Source organism: Megalobrama amblycephala, linkage group LG16 (genome assembly GCF_018812025.1).
Source record: "Megalobrama amblycephala isolate DHTTF-2021 linkage group LG16, ASM1881202v1, whole genome shotgun sequence".
NCBI lineage: Eukaryota > Metazoa > Chordata > Actinopteri > Cypriniformes > Xenocyprididae > Megalobrama > Megalobrama amblycephala.
The window spans coordinates 2,144,906-2,158,244 of NC_063059.1; positions in this window are offsets into that span (position 1 = coordinate 2,144,906).

Sequence of the window (13,339 nt, forward strand, 5' to 3'; positions counted from 1 at the left end):
TTTTAGTCTAGGACAATCACAGGCCTTGTCTCTGAAACCAGGGGTAAATATAATGATAAATACAATGCCCTATTACTAAATTGCACTATAATATATTAAAAAGGTTTAGCATGAATCATCTCGGAGTGACTGTATAAACGAGTGGAAATAAAGCTTCATGTCTTTCAAGCCAAACGTGCTGTCATCATGCAGTATGAGAGCGACCTCTAGAGGCGAAATCACTGATGCCTCGTGCTGTTTATTTTGACCCGTCAGACTGACACATGACACTTCAGATGCACGTTTAAAACACTGACAGTGAAACGGTATATACTACAGTACATGTTGTCATATCATTATAAAGTAATTAATTTGCTGATTAGATGACCCAAATGTTTAATGTCACAATTGTTACCATCCATTTGCATTAGTTTATATTCAGCTGGTCACTTTTATGCATTCATTAGCCGGCAAAGTTGCATAGTTAAAGCTTGTGGCGCATTTAAACAAATCAGAAACGCATCCAATTTTGTAATTTTGATCAGATAATCATCTAAAGTGTTCTAAAATAGAAGCAAATAAAGTTAGAGACTATACATGTACCTTTAAACCTTTTAAACAAAACTGTTAAAACTACTTCAGACTTAAAACATAAACTTAAAACTTTCAAACTTAAAAGTTTAAGCTGTTATAACTACTTCAAACTTAAAACCTTCAAACTTATAGCTGTCATAACTACTTCATACTTAACACTAAAATGTCGGGAAATGCGCCAGCGTGTTTTGCTGGATTTTTTTTTTCACATAGCAAAATCAACTTAAAATACTCTGTCATTTTTTTGTCATAGAGACAATATCAATTGAAACTATAGAATATCTTCTTTTATTTGTGTACACAGTAAAAACTAAATGTTGTGCTTTTTGCAAAATAAATAAAACTAACATGAATGAAGTCCAATCTGATACTCCCTCAGAAAATGAAGTGTAACTTAGTGAATACTTATCACACAAACATGAGACATATGTCTAAAGAAACGTTGAAATGTCAGGTTTTAAATCAAAAACAAATATTCTCTGTTTGAAAAAAATCTGTAATCTGTTTGAAAAAATAGAGATGTCAGTCGTTTGCGAGTCAGCTCATTATCTGCTAATGCGGCCACGCCCACGGAGGGAGCGCTATTCAGACGCAATTTCTGAGGCGATTCATTCAACAGAGTGAATGCCTGCGTCAGCTCATAAAAATGCATCAAGCTTAGTTTCACGGACTTTTCTGAGATGCGGTGAGGAATAATTCTAAAAGGATTTAACTGAATGAAGAACATGATTGGTTTCACTTTCATTTCAAGGATTTTATTCCTAAATTATTTATTCTAATCACGATATAGACTCGTGTTTGTCAATACTATTTTTGTTTTCCAATACTGTAAACTCACAGTAAAAACCAAGCTTTTTTTGTTTTGTTTTTTTGACTGAAATTGGAAGGAAAGTACTGTACTTTTTACAATCAATTTCTGAGAGTGCAAGATACAAGAGAATTCATACTGTGATATTACTGTGAAAGTAATACACATATATTCCAGCACATATTTGTTTTCATTGTTTATGGATTTTCTGAACCAAACTGGACTGCATGGCTTTAAACCCCAGCAATGCCATCAACATCGAGTCCATGTGACAATATTAGATCTAAAGTATGATTACGACATTGAGTGGGTCCTGACACGTGTTGTCTAACTCCAATAGAGTTTAGAATGTCTGTAAATGCCAATCCCAGTGCGTCTTTATCATTATCTACATCAACAGTTAGGACTTTATCCGCAGCCAGATAGAAAATGAGCAAATTCTTTGATAAAGTCTGTATGGTGCCCTGGTGGCCTGTATACAGTAGCCAGCACGAATGTCAAATGGGATTAATCACTTACACTAGATAGTGTTACATAAATATGGAAGCTTGTTTCCTCCACTAAATAAAAAAAAATGAAAAAAGGTAATTGCGACTTTTTTTTCTCACAATTGTGATTTTTAATTACGCAATTCTGACTTTATAACTCGCAATTCTGACTTTATATCTCGCAATTCTGACTTTATATCATGCAATTCTGACTTTATAACTCGTAATTCTGACTTTATATCTCGCAATTCTGACTTTATATCATGCAATTCTGACTTTATAACTCGTAATTCTGACTTTATATCTCACAATTCTGACTTTATATCTCGCAATTCTGACTTTATATCATGCAATTCTGACTTTATAACTCGTAATTCTGACTTTATATCTCGCAATTCTGACTTTATATCATGCAATTCTGACTTTATAACTCGTAATTCTGACTTTATATCTCACAATTCTGACTTTATATCTCGCAAGTCTGACTTTATATCTCGCAATTCTGACTTTATATCATGCAATTCTGACTTTATAACTCGTAATTCTGACTTTATATCTCACAATTCTGACTTTATATCACACAATTCTGACTTTATATCACTCAATTCTGACTTTATATCTCGCAATTCTGACTTTATATCACTCAATTCTGACTTTATAACTTGCAATTCTGACTTTATATCACTCAATTCTGACTTTATAACTCGTAATTCTGACATTATATCTCTCAATTCTGACTTTATATCTCATAATTCTGACTTTATAACTCGTAATTCTGACTTTATATCACTCAATTCTGACTTTATAACTCGTTATTCTGACTTTATATCACTCAATTATGACTTTATAACTCGTAATTCTGACTTTATATCACTCAATTCTAACTTTATATCACTCAATTCTGACTTTATATCATGCAATTCTGACTTTATAACTCGTAATTCTGACTTTATATCTCGCAATTCTGACTTTATATCATGCAATTCTGACTTTATAACTCGTAATTCTGACTTTATATCTCACAATTCTGACTTTATATCTCGCAAGTCTGACTTTATATCTCGCAATTCTGACTTTATATCATGCAATTCTGACTTTATAACTCGTAATTCTGACTTTATATCTCGCAATTCTGACTTTATATCTCATAATTCTGACTTTATAACTCGCAATTCTGACTTTATATCACTCAATTCTGACTTTATAACTCGTAATTCTGACATTATATCTCTCAATTCTGACTTTATAACTCACAATTCTGACTTTATATCTCATAATTCTGACTTTATAACTCGTAATTCTGACTTTATATCACTCAATTCTGACTTTATAACTCGTTATTCTGACTTTATATCTCACAATTCTGACTTTATATCTCGCAATTCTGACTTTATATCATGCAATTCTGACTTTATAACTCATAATTCTGACTTTATATCTCGCAATTCTAACTTTATATCTCGCAATTCTGACTTTATAACTCGCAATTCTGACTTTATATCTCGCAATTCTGACTTTATAACTCATAATTCTGACTTTATATCACTCAATTCTAACTTTATAACTCGCAATTCTGACTTTATATCACTCAATTCTGACTTTGTAACTCGTAATTCTAACTTTATATCACTCAATTCTGACTTTATAACTCGTAATTCTGACTTTATATCACTCAATTCTGACTTTATAACTCGCAATTCTGACTTTATATCACTCAATTCTGACTTTATAACTCGTAATTCTGACTTTATATCACTCAATTCTGACTTTATAACTCGCAATTCTGACTTTACATCATGCAATTCTGACTTTAGAACTCGCAATTCTGACTTTATATCTCGTAATTCTGACTTTATATCACTCAATTCTGACTATAACTCGTAATTCTGACTTTATATCTCGCAATTCTGACTGTATAACTCGTAATTCTGACTTTATATCACTCAATTCTGACTTTATAACTCGCAATTCTGACTTTATATCACTCAATTCTGACTTTGTAACTCGTAATTCTGACTTTATATCACTCAATTCTGACTTTATAACTCGGAATTCTGACTATATCTCTCAATTCTGACTTTATAACTCGGAATTCTGACTTTACATCATGCAATTCTGACTTTATAACTCGTAATTCTGACTTTATATCTCTCAATTCTGACTTTATAACTCGGAATTCTGACTATATATCTCGGAATTCTGACTATATATCTGGTAATTCTGACTTTATAACTCGTAATTCTGACTTTATATCACTCAATTCTGACTTTATAACTCGCAATTCTGACTTTATATCACTCAATTCTGACTTTATAACTCGTAATTCTGACTTTATATCACTCAATTCTGACACTCGCAATTCTGACTTTACATCATGCAATTCTGACTTTAGAACTCGCAATTCTGACTTTATATCTCATAATTCTGACTTTATATCACTCAATTCTGACTTTATAACTCGTAATTCTGACTTTATATCACTCAATTCTGACTTTATAACTCGCAATTCTGACTTTATATCACTCAATTCTGACTTTATAACTCGCAATTCTGACTTTATATCACTCAATTCTGACTTTGTAACTCGTAATTCTGACTTTATATCACTCAATTCTGACTTTATAACTCGTACTTCTGACTTTATATCTCTCAATTCTGACTTTATAACTCGGAATTCTGACTATATATCTCGGAATTCTGACTATATATCTGGTAATTCTGACTTTATAACTCGTAATTCTGACTTTATATCACTCAATTCTGACTTTATAACTCGCAATTCTGACTTTATATCTCATAATTCTGACTTTATATCACTCAATTCTGACTTTATAACTCGTAATTCTGACTTTATATCTCTCAATTCTGACTTTATAACTCGTAATTCTGACTTTATATCTCGTAATTCTGACTTTATAACTCGTAATTCTGACTTTATATCACTCAATTCTGACTTTATTACTCGTAATTCTGACTTTATATCTCTCAATTCTGACTTTATAACTCGGAATTCTGACTATATATCTCGGAATTCTGACTATATATCTGGTAATTCTGACTTTATAACTCGTAATTCTGACTTTATATCACTCAATTCTGACTTTATAACTCGCAATTCTGACTTTATATCACTCAATTCTGACTTTATAACTCGTAATTCTGACTTTATATCACTCAATTCTGACACTCGCAATTCTGACTTTACATCATGCAATTCTGACTTTAGAACTCGCAATTCTGACTTTATATCTCATAATTCTGACTTTATATCACTCAATTCTGACTTTATAACTCGTAATTCTGACTTTATATCTCTCAATTCTGACTTTATAACTCGTAATTCTGACTTTATATCTCGTAATTCTGACTTTATAACTCGTAATTCTGACTTTATATCACTCAATTCTGACTTTATTACTCGTAATTCTGACTTTATATCACTCAATTCTGACTTTATAACTCGTAATTCTGACTTTATATCTCTCAATTCTGACTTTATAACTCGGAATTCTGACTATATATCTCGGAATTCTGACTATATATCTGGTAATTCTGACTTTATAACTCGTAATTCTGACTTTATATCACTCAATTCTGACTTTATAACTCGCAATTCTGACTTTATATCACTCAATTCTGACTTTATAACTCGTAATTCTGACTTTATATCACTCAATTCTGACACTCGCAATTCTGACTTTACATCATGCAATTCTGACTTTAGAACTCGCAATTCTGACTTTATATCTCATAATTCTGACTTTATATCACTCAATTCTGACTTTATAACTCGTAATTCTGACTTTATATCTCTCAATTCTGACTTTATAACTCGTAATTCTGACTTTATATCACTCAATTCTGACTTTATAACTCGCAATTCTGACTTTATATCACTCAATCTGACTTTGTAACTCGTAATTCTGACTTTATATCACTCAATTCTGACTTTATAACTCGTAATTCTGACTTTATATCTCTCAATTCTGACTTTATAACTCGGAATTCTGACTATATATCTCGGAATTCTGACTATATATCTGGTAATTCTGACTTTATAACTCGTAATTCTGACTTTATATCACTCAATTCTGACTTTATAACTCGCAATTCTGACTTTATATCTCATAATTCTGACTTTATATCTCATAATTCTGACTTTATATCACTCAATTCTGACTTTATAACTCGTAATTCTGACTTTATATCTCTCAATTCTGACTTTATAACTCGTAATTCTGACTTTATATCTCGTAATTCTGACTTTATAACTCGTAATTCTGACTTTATATCACTCAATTCTGACTTTATTACTCGTAATTCTGACTTTATATCACTCAATTCTGACTTTATAACTCGCAATTCTGACTTTACATCATGCAATTCTGACTTTATAACTCGTAATTCTGACTTTATATCTCTCAATTCTGACTTTATAACTCGGAATTCTGACTATATATCTCGGAATTCTGACTATATATCTGGTAATTCTGACTTTATAACTCGTAATTCTGACTTTATATCACTCAATTCTGACTTTATAACTCGCAATTCTGACTTTATATCACTCAATTCTGACTTTATAACTCGTAATTCTGACTTTATATCACTCAATTCTGACACTCGCAATTCTGACTTTACATCATGCAATTCTGACTTTAGAACTCGCAATTCTGACTTTATATCTCATAATTCTGACTTTATATCACTCAATTCTGACTTTATAACTCGTAATTCTGACTTTATATCACTCAATTCTGACTTTATAACTCGTTATTCTGACTTTATATCACTCAATTCTGACTTTATAACTCGTAATTCTGACTTTATATCAGTCAATTCTGACTTTATAACTCGTAATTCTGACTTTATATCACTCAATTCTGACTTTATATCTCGCAAGTCTGACTTTATATCATGCAATTCTGACTTTATATCTCGCAATTCTGACTTTATATCTCGTAATTCTGACTTTATATCTCACAATTCTGACTATATCACACAATTCTGACTTTATATCACTCAATTCTGACTTTATAACTCGCAATTCTGACTTTATATCACTCAATTCTGACTTTATAACTCGCAATTCTGACTTTATATCACTCAATTCTGACTTTGTAACTCGTAATTCTGACTTTATATCACTCAATTCTGACTTTATAACTCGTAATTCTGACTTTATATCTCTCAATTCTGACTTTATAACTCGGAATTCTGACTATATATCTCGGAATTCTGACTATATATCTGGTAATTCTGACTTTATAACTCGTAATTCTGACTTTATATCACTCAATTCTGACTTTATAACTCGCAATTCTGACTTTATATCTCATAATTCTGACTTTATATCACTCAATTCTGACTTTATAACTCGTAATTCTGACTTTATATCTCTCAATTCTGACTTTATAACTCGTAATTCTGACTTTATATCTCGTAATTCTGACTTTATAACTCGTAATTCTGACTTTATATCACTCAATTCTGACTTTATTACTCGTAATTCTGACTTTATATCACTCAATTCTGACTTTATAACTCGCAATTCTGACTTTACATCATGCAATTCTGACTTTATAACTCGTAATTCTGACTTTATATCTCTCAATTCTGACTTTATAACTCGGAATTCTGACTATATATCTCGGAATTCTGACTATATATCTGGTAATTCTGACTTTATAACTCGTAATTCTGACTTTATATCACTCAATTCTGACTTTATAACTCGCAATTCTGACTTTATATCACTCAATTCTGACTTTATAACTCGTAATTCTGACTTTATATCACTCAATTCTGACACTCGCAATTCTGACTTTACATCATGCAATTCTGACTTTAGAACTCGCAATTCTGACTTTATATCTCATAATTCTGACTTTATATCACTCAATTCTGACTTTATAACTCGTAATTCTGACTTTATATCTCTCAATTCTGACTTTATAACTCGGAATTCTGACTTTATATCTCGTAATTCTGACTTTATAACTCGTAATTCTGACTTTATATCACTCAATTCTGACTTTATTACTCGTAATTCTGACTTTATATCACTCAATTCTGACTTTATAACTCGCAATTCTGACTTTACATCATGCAATTCTGACTTTATAACTCGTAATTCTGACTTTATATCTCTCAATTCTGACTTTATAACTCGGAATTCTGACTATATATCTCGGAATTCTGACTATATATCTGGTAATTCTGACTTTATAACTCGTAATTCTGACTTTATATCACTCAATTCTGACTTTATAACTCGCAATTCTGACTTTATATCACTCAATTCTGACTTTATAACTCGTAATTCTGACTTTATATCACTCAATTCTGACACTCGCAATTCTGACTTTACATCATGCAATTCTGACTTTAGAACTCGCAATTCTGACTTTATATCTCATAATTCTGACTTTATATCACTCAATTCTGACTTTATAACTCGTAATTCTGACTTTATATCACTCAATTCTGACTTTATAACTCGTTATTCTGACTTTATATCACTCAATTCTGACTTTATAACTCGTAATTCTGACTTTATATCAGTCAATTCTGACTTTATAACTCGTAATTCTGACTTTATATCACTCAATTCTGACTTTATATCTCGCAAGTCTGACTTTATATCATGCAATTCTGACTTTATATCTTGCAATTCTGACTTTATATCTCGTAATTCTGACTTTATATCTCACAATTCTGACTTTATATCACACAATTCTGACTTTATATCACTCAATTCTGACTTTATATCTCACAATTCTGACTTTATATCTCGCAAGTCTGACTTTATATCATGCAATTCTGACTTTATATCTCGCAATTCTGACTTTATATCTCGTAATTCTGACTTTATATCTCACAATTCTGACTTTATATCACACAATTCTGACTTTATATCACTCAATTCTGACTTTATATCTCACAATTCTGACTTTATATCTCGCAATTCTGACTTTATATCATGCAATTCTGACTTTATAACTCATAATTCTGACTTTATATCTCGCAATTCTGACTTTATATCTCGCAATTCTGACTTTATAACTCGCAATTCTGACTTTATATCTCGCAATTATGACTTTATAACTCGCAATTCTGACTTTATATCTCGCAATTCTAACTTTATATCACTCAATTCTGACTTTATATCATGCAATTCTGACTTTATAACTCGTAATTCTGACTTTATATCTCGCAATTCTGACTTTATATCATGCAATTCTGACTTTATAACTCGTAATTCTGACTTTATATCTCACAATTCTGACTTTATATCTCGCAAGTCTGACTTTATATCTCGCAATTCTGACTTTATATCATGCAATTCTGACTTTATAACTCGTAATTCTGACTTTATATCTCGCAATTCTGACTTTATATCTCATAATTCTGACTTTATAACTCGCAATTCTGACTTTATATCACTCAATTCTGACTTTATAACTCGTAATTCTGACATATCTCTCAATTCTGACTTTATAACTCGCAATTCTGACTTTATATCTCATAATTCTGACTTTATAACTCGTAATTCTGACTTTATATCACTCAATTCTGACTTTATAACTCGTTATTCTGACTTTATATCTCACAATTCTGACTTTATATCTCGCAATTCTGACTTTATATCATGCAATTCTGACTTTATAACTCATAATTCTGACTTTATATCTCGCAATTCTAACTTTATATCTCGCAATTCTGACTTTATAACTCGCAATTCTGACTTTATATCTCGCAATTCTGACTTTATAACTCATAATTCTGACTTTATATCACTCAATTCTAACTTTATAACTCGCAATTCTGACTTTATATCACTCAATTCTGACTTTGTAACTCGTAATTCTAACTTTATATCACTCAATTCTGACTTTATAACTCGTAATTCTGACTTTATATCACTCAATTCTGACTTTATAACTCGCAATTCTGACTTTATATCACTCAATTCTGACTTTATAACTCGTAATTCTGACTTTATATCACTCAATTCTGACTTTATAACTCGCAATTCTGACTTTACATCATGCAATTCTGACTTTAGAACTCGCAATTCTGACTTTATATCTCGTAATTCTGACTTTATATCACTCAATTCTGACTATAACTCGTAATTCTGACTTTATATCTCGCAATTCTGACTGTATAACTCGTAATTCTGACTTTATATCACTCAATTCTGACTTTATAACTCGCAATTCTGACTTTATATCACTCAATTCTGACTTTGTAACTCGTAATTCTGACTTTATATCACTCAATTCTGACTTTATAACTCGGAATTCTGACTATATCTCTCAATTCTGACTTTATAACTCGGAATTCTGACTTTACATCATGCAATTCTGACTTTATAACTCGTAATTCTGACTTTATATCTCTCAATTCTGACTTTATAACTCGGAATTCTGACTATATATCTCGGAATTCTGACTATATATCTGGTAATTCTGACTTTATAACTCGTAATTCTGACTTTATATCACTCAATTCTGACTTTATAACTCGTAATTCTGACTTTATATCACTCAATTCTGACACTCGCAATTCTGACTTTACATCATGCAATTCTGACTTTAGAACTCGCAATTCTGACTTTATATCTCATAATTCTGACTTTATATCACTCAATTCTGACTTTATAACTCGTAATTCTGACTTTATATCACTCAATTCTGACTTTATAACTCGCAATTCTGACTTTATATCACTCAATTCTGACTTTATAACTCGCAATTCTGACTTTATATCACTCAATTCTGACTTTGTAACTCGTAATTCTGACTTTATATCACTCAATTCTGACTTTATAACTCGTAATTCTGACTTTATATCTCTCAATTCTGACTTTATAACTCGGAATTCTGACTATATATCTCGGAATTCTGACTATATATCTGGTAATTCTGACTTTATAACTCGTAATTCTGACTTTATATCACTCAATTCTGACTTTATAACTCGTAATTCTGACTTTATATCTCTCAATTCTGACTTTATAACTCGTAATTCTGACTTTATATCTCGTAATTCTGACTTTATAACTCGTAATTCTGACTTTATATCACTCAATTCTGACTTTATTACTCGTAATTCTGACTTTATATCACTCAATTCTGACTTTATAACTCGCAATTCTGACTTTACATCATGCAATTCTGACTTTATAACTCGTAATTCTGACTTTATATCTCTCAATTCTGACTTTATAACTCGGAATTCTGACTATATATCTCGGAATTCTGACTATATATCTGGTAATTCTGACTTTATAACTCGTAATTCTGACTTTATATCACTCAATTCTGACTTTATAACTCGTAATTCTGACTTTATATCACTCAATTCTGACACTCGCAATTCTGACTTTACATCATGCAATTCTGACTTTAGAACTCGCAATTCTGACTTTATATCTCATAATTCTGACTTTATATCACTCAATTCTGACTTTATAACTCGTAATTCTGACTTTATATCTCTCAATTCTGACTTTATAACTCGTAATTCTGACTTTATATCACTCAATTCTGACTTTATAACTCGCAATTCTGACTTTACATCATGCAATTCTGACTTTATAACTCGCAATTCTGACTTTATATCTCGTAATTCTGACTTTATATCACTCAATTCTGACTTTATAACTCGTTATTCTGACTTTATATCACTCAATTCTGACTTTATAACTCGCAATTCTGACTTTATAACTCGCAATTCTGACTTTATATCTCGTAATTCTGACTTTATATCACTCAATTCTGACTTTATAACTCGTAATTCTGACTTTATATCACTCAATTCTGACTTTATAACTCATAATTCTGACTTTATATCACTCAATTCTGACTTTATAACTCGTAATTCTGACTTTATATCACTCAATTCTGACTTTATAACTCGCAATTCTGACTTTATATCACTCAATTCTGACTTTATAACTCGCAATTCTGACTTTATATCACGTGATTCTGACTTTATAACTCGTTATTCTGACTTTATATCACTCAATTCTGACTTTATAACTCGCAATTCTGACTTTATATCACTCAATTCTGACTTTATAACTCATAATTCTGACTTTATAACTCGTAATTCTGACTTTATATCACTCAATTCTGACTTTATATCACTCAATTCTGACTTTATAACTCGCAATTCTGACTTTATATCACGTGATTCTGACTTTATAACTCGTTATTCTGACTTTATATCACTCAATTCTGACTTTATAACTCGCAATTCTGACTTTATAACTCGCAATTCTGACTTTATATCACTCAATTCTGACTTTATAACTCGTAATTCTGACTTTATATCACTCAATTCTGACTTTATAACTCGCAATTCTGACTTTATATCACTCAATTCTGACTTTATAACTCGCAATTCTGACTTTATATCACGTGATTCTGACTTTATAACTCACAATTGCAAGAAAAACGTCAGAATTGTGATATAAAATGTCACAGTTACCTTTTTTATTTTCTTTATTTCATGGCGGAAACTGGCTTCCATACATTAAGCACCATCACTTCAAAAGAATTATATTTGAAACTACTGAGTGAGTAACACTGAAGATATCACTATAAATTACAGCAACACCTCCCCCTTTGCTCGTGTTTATAACATTAATCTCGAGGGTGGACTCATTTAAAGTAAAATAATCGTCTGGTTTTACTCAGTAAATCATTTCCAAAAAGTGATTTAGTGGAATGATCTAATATTCATCAAGCCAAGCTTTATCAATCGTTTATCAGTATTACATCAGTTTTTATTTGTTGAACATTGATTAAATGATCAGTGTTCAACACATAAAGAATGAAGGAGGGTGATGATGGAGAGTTGTGACTACAGTATTACACAAGAACTGTTTTGCATAGATCAGGTTGGGTGAGATCAGTAGCTCACTAAAGGTCAACGCTCTTTCTGATGGATGAATGCATATTGTGACAGTGTTTACAAATGACAGGATGAACCTCATTCCACTCATTCCATGTGGGTAATGTGCAGGGCCGTCCTAAGCATGGAGCGGGGCCCAGCGTGAGGTAGTGAAAGCGGAGCCCCCTCGGTGCGTTCGCAGCGGGGCCCCTCAAATGAGGGCCGCTGTGTGGTTTTTATTTATTTACTTGTTGTTGTATTTTTAAATTACTTAATCTTTATTTTGTATATATATATTAAGTTTTACTCAGTTAACAGATCAAATGTTTTTTTGTTTTGTTTTGTTTTTTTTTAAAAAAAAAAAGACATTTAGGAATGATATTTTTATGACATCACTTATTTCGGTGCTATAATATTATTGTGTCTGTTTTTGTGATACTGTAATAATATTATCTTGTCTGTTTTATACTGAATAATTAAATTCACGTTACTCGTATTTCCTGTTTCATCATAGCCATAAAAACTACTGTCCAATCAGAGTAGCCGGTGAATGACAGGAGTGTAA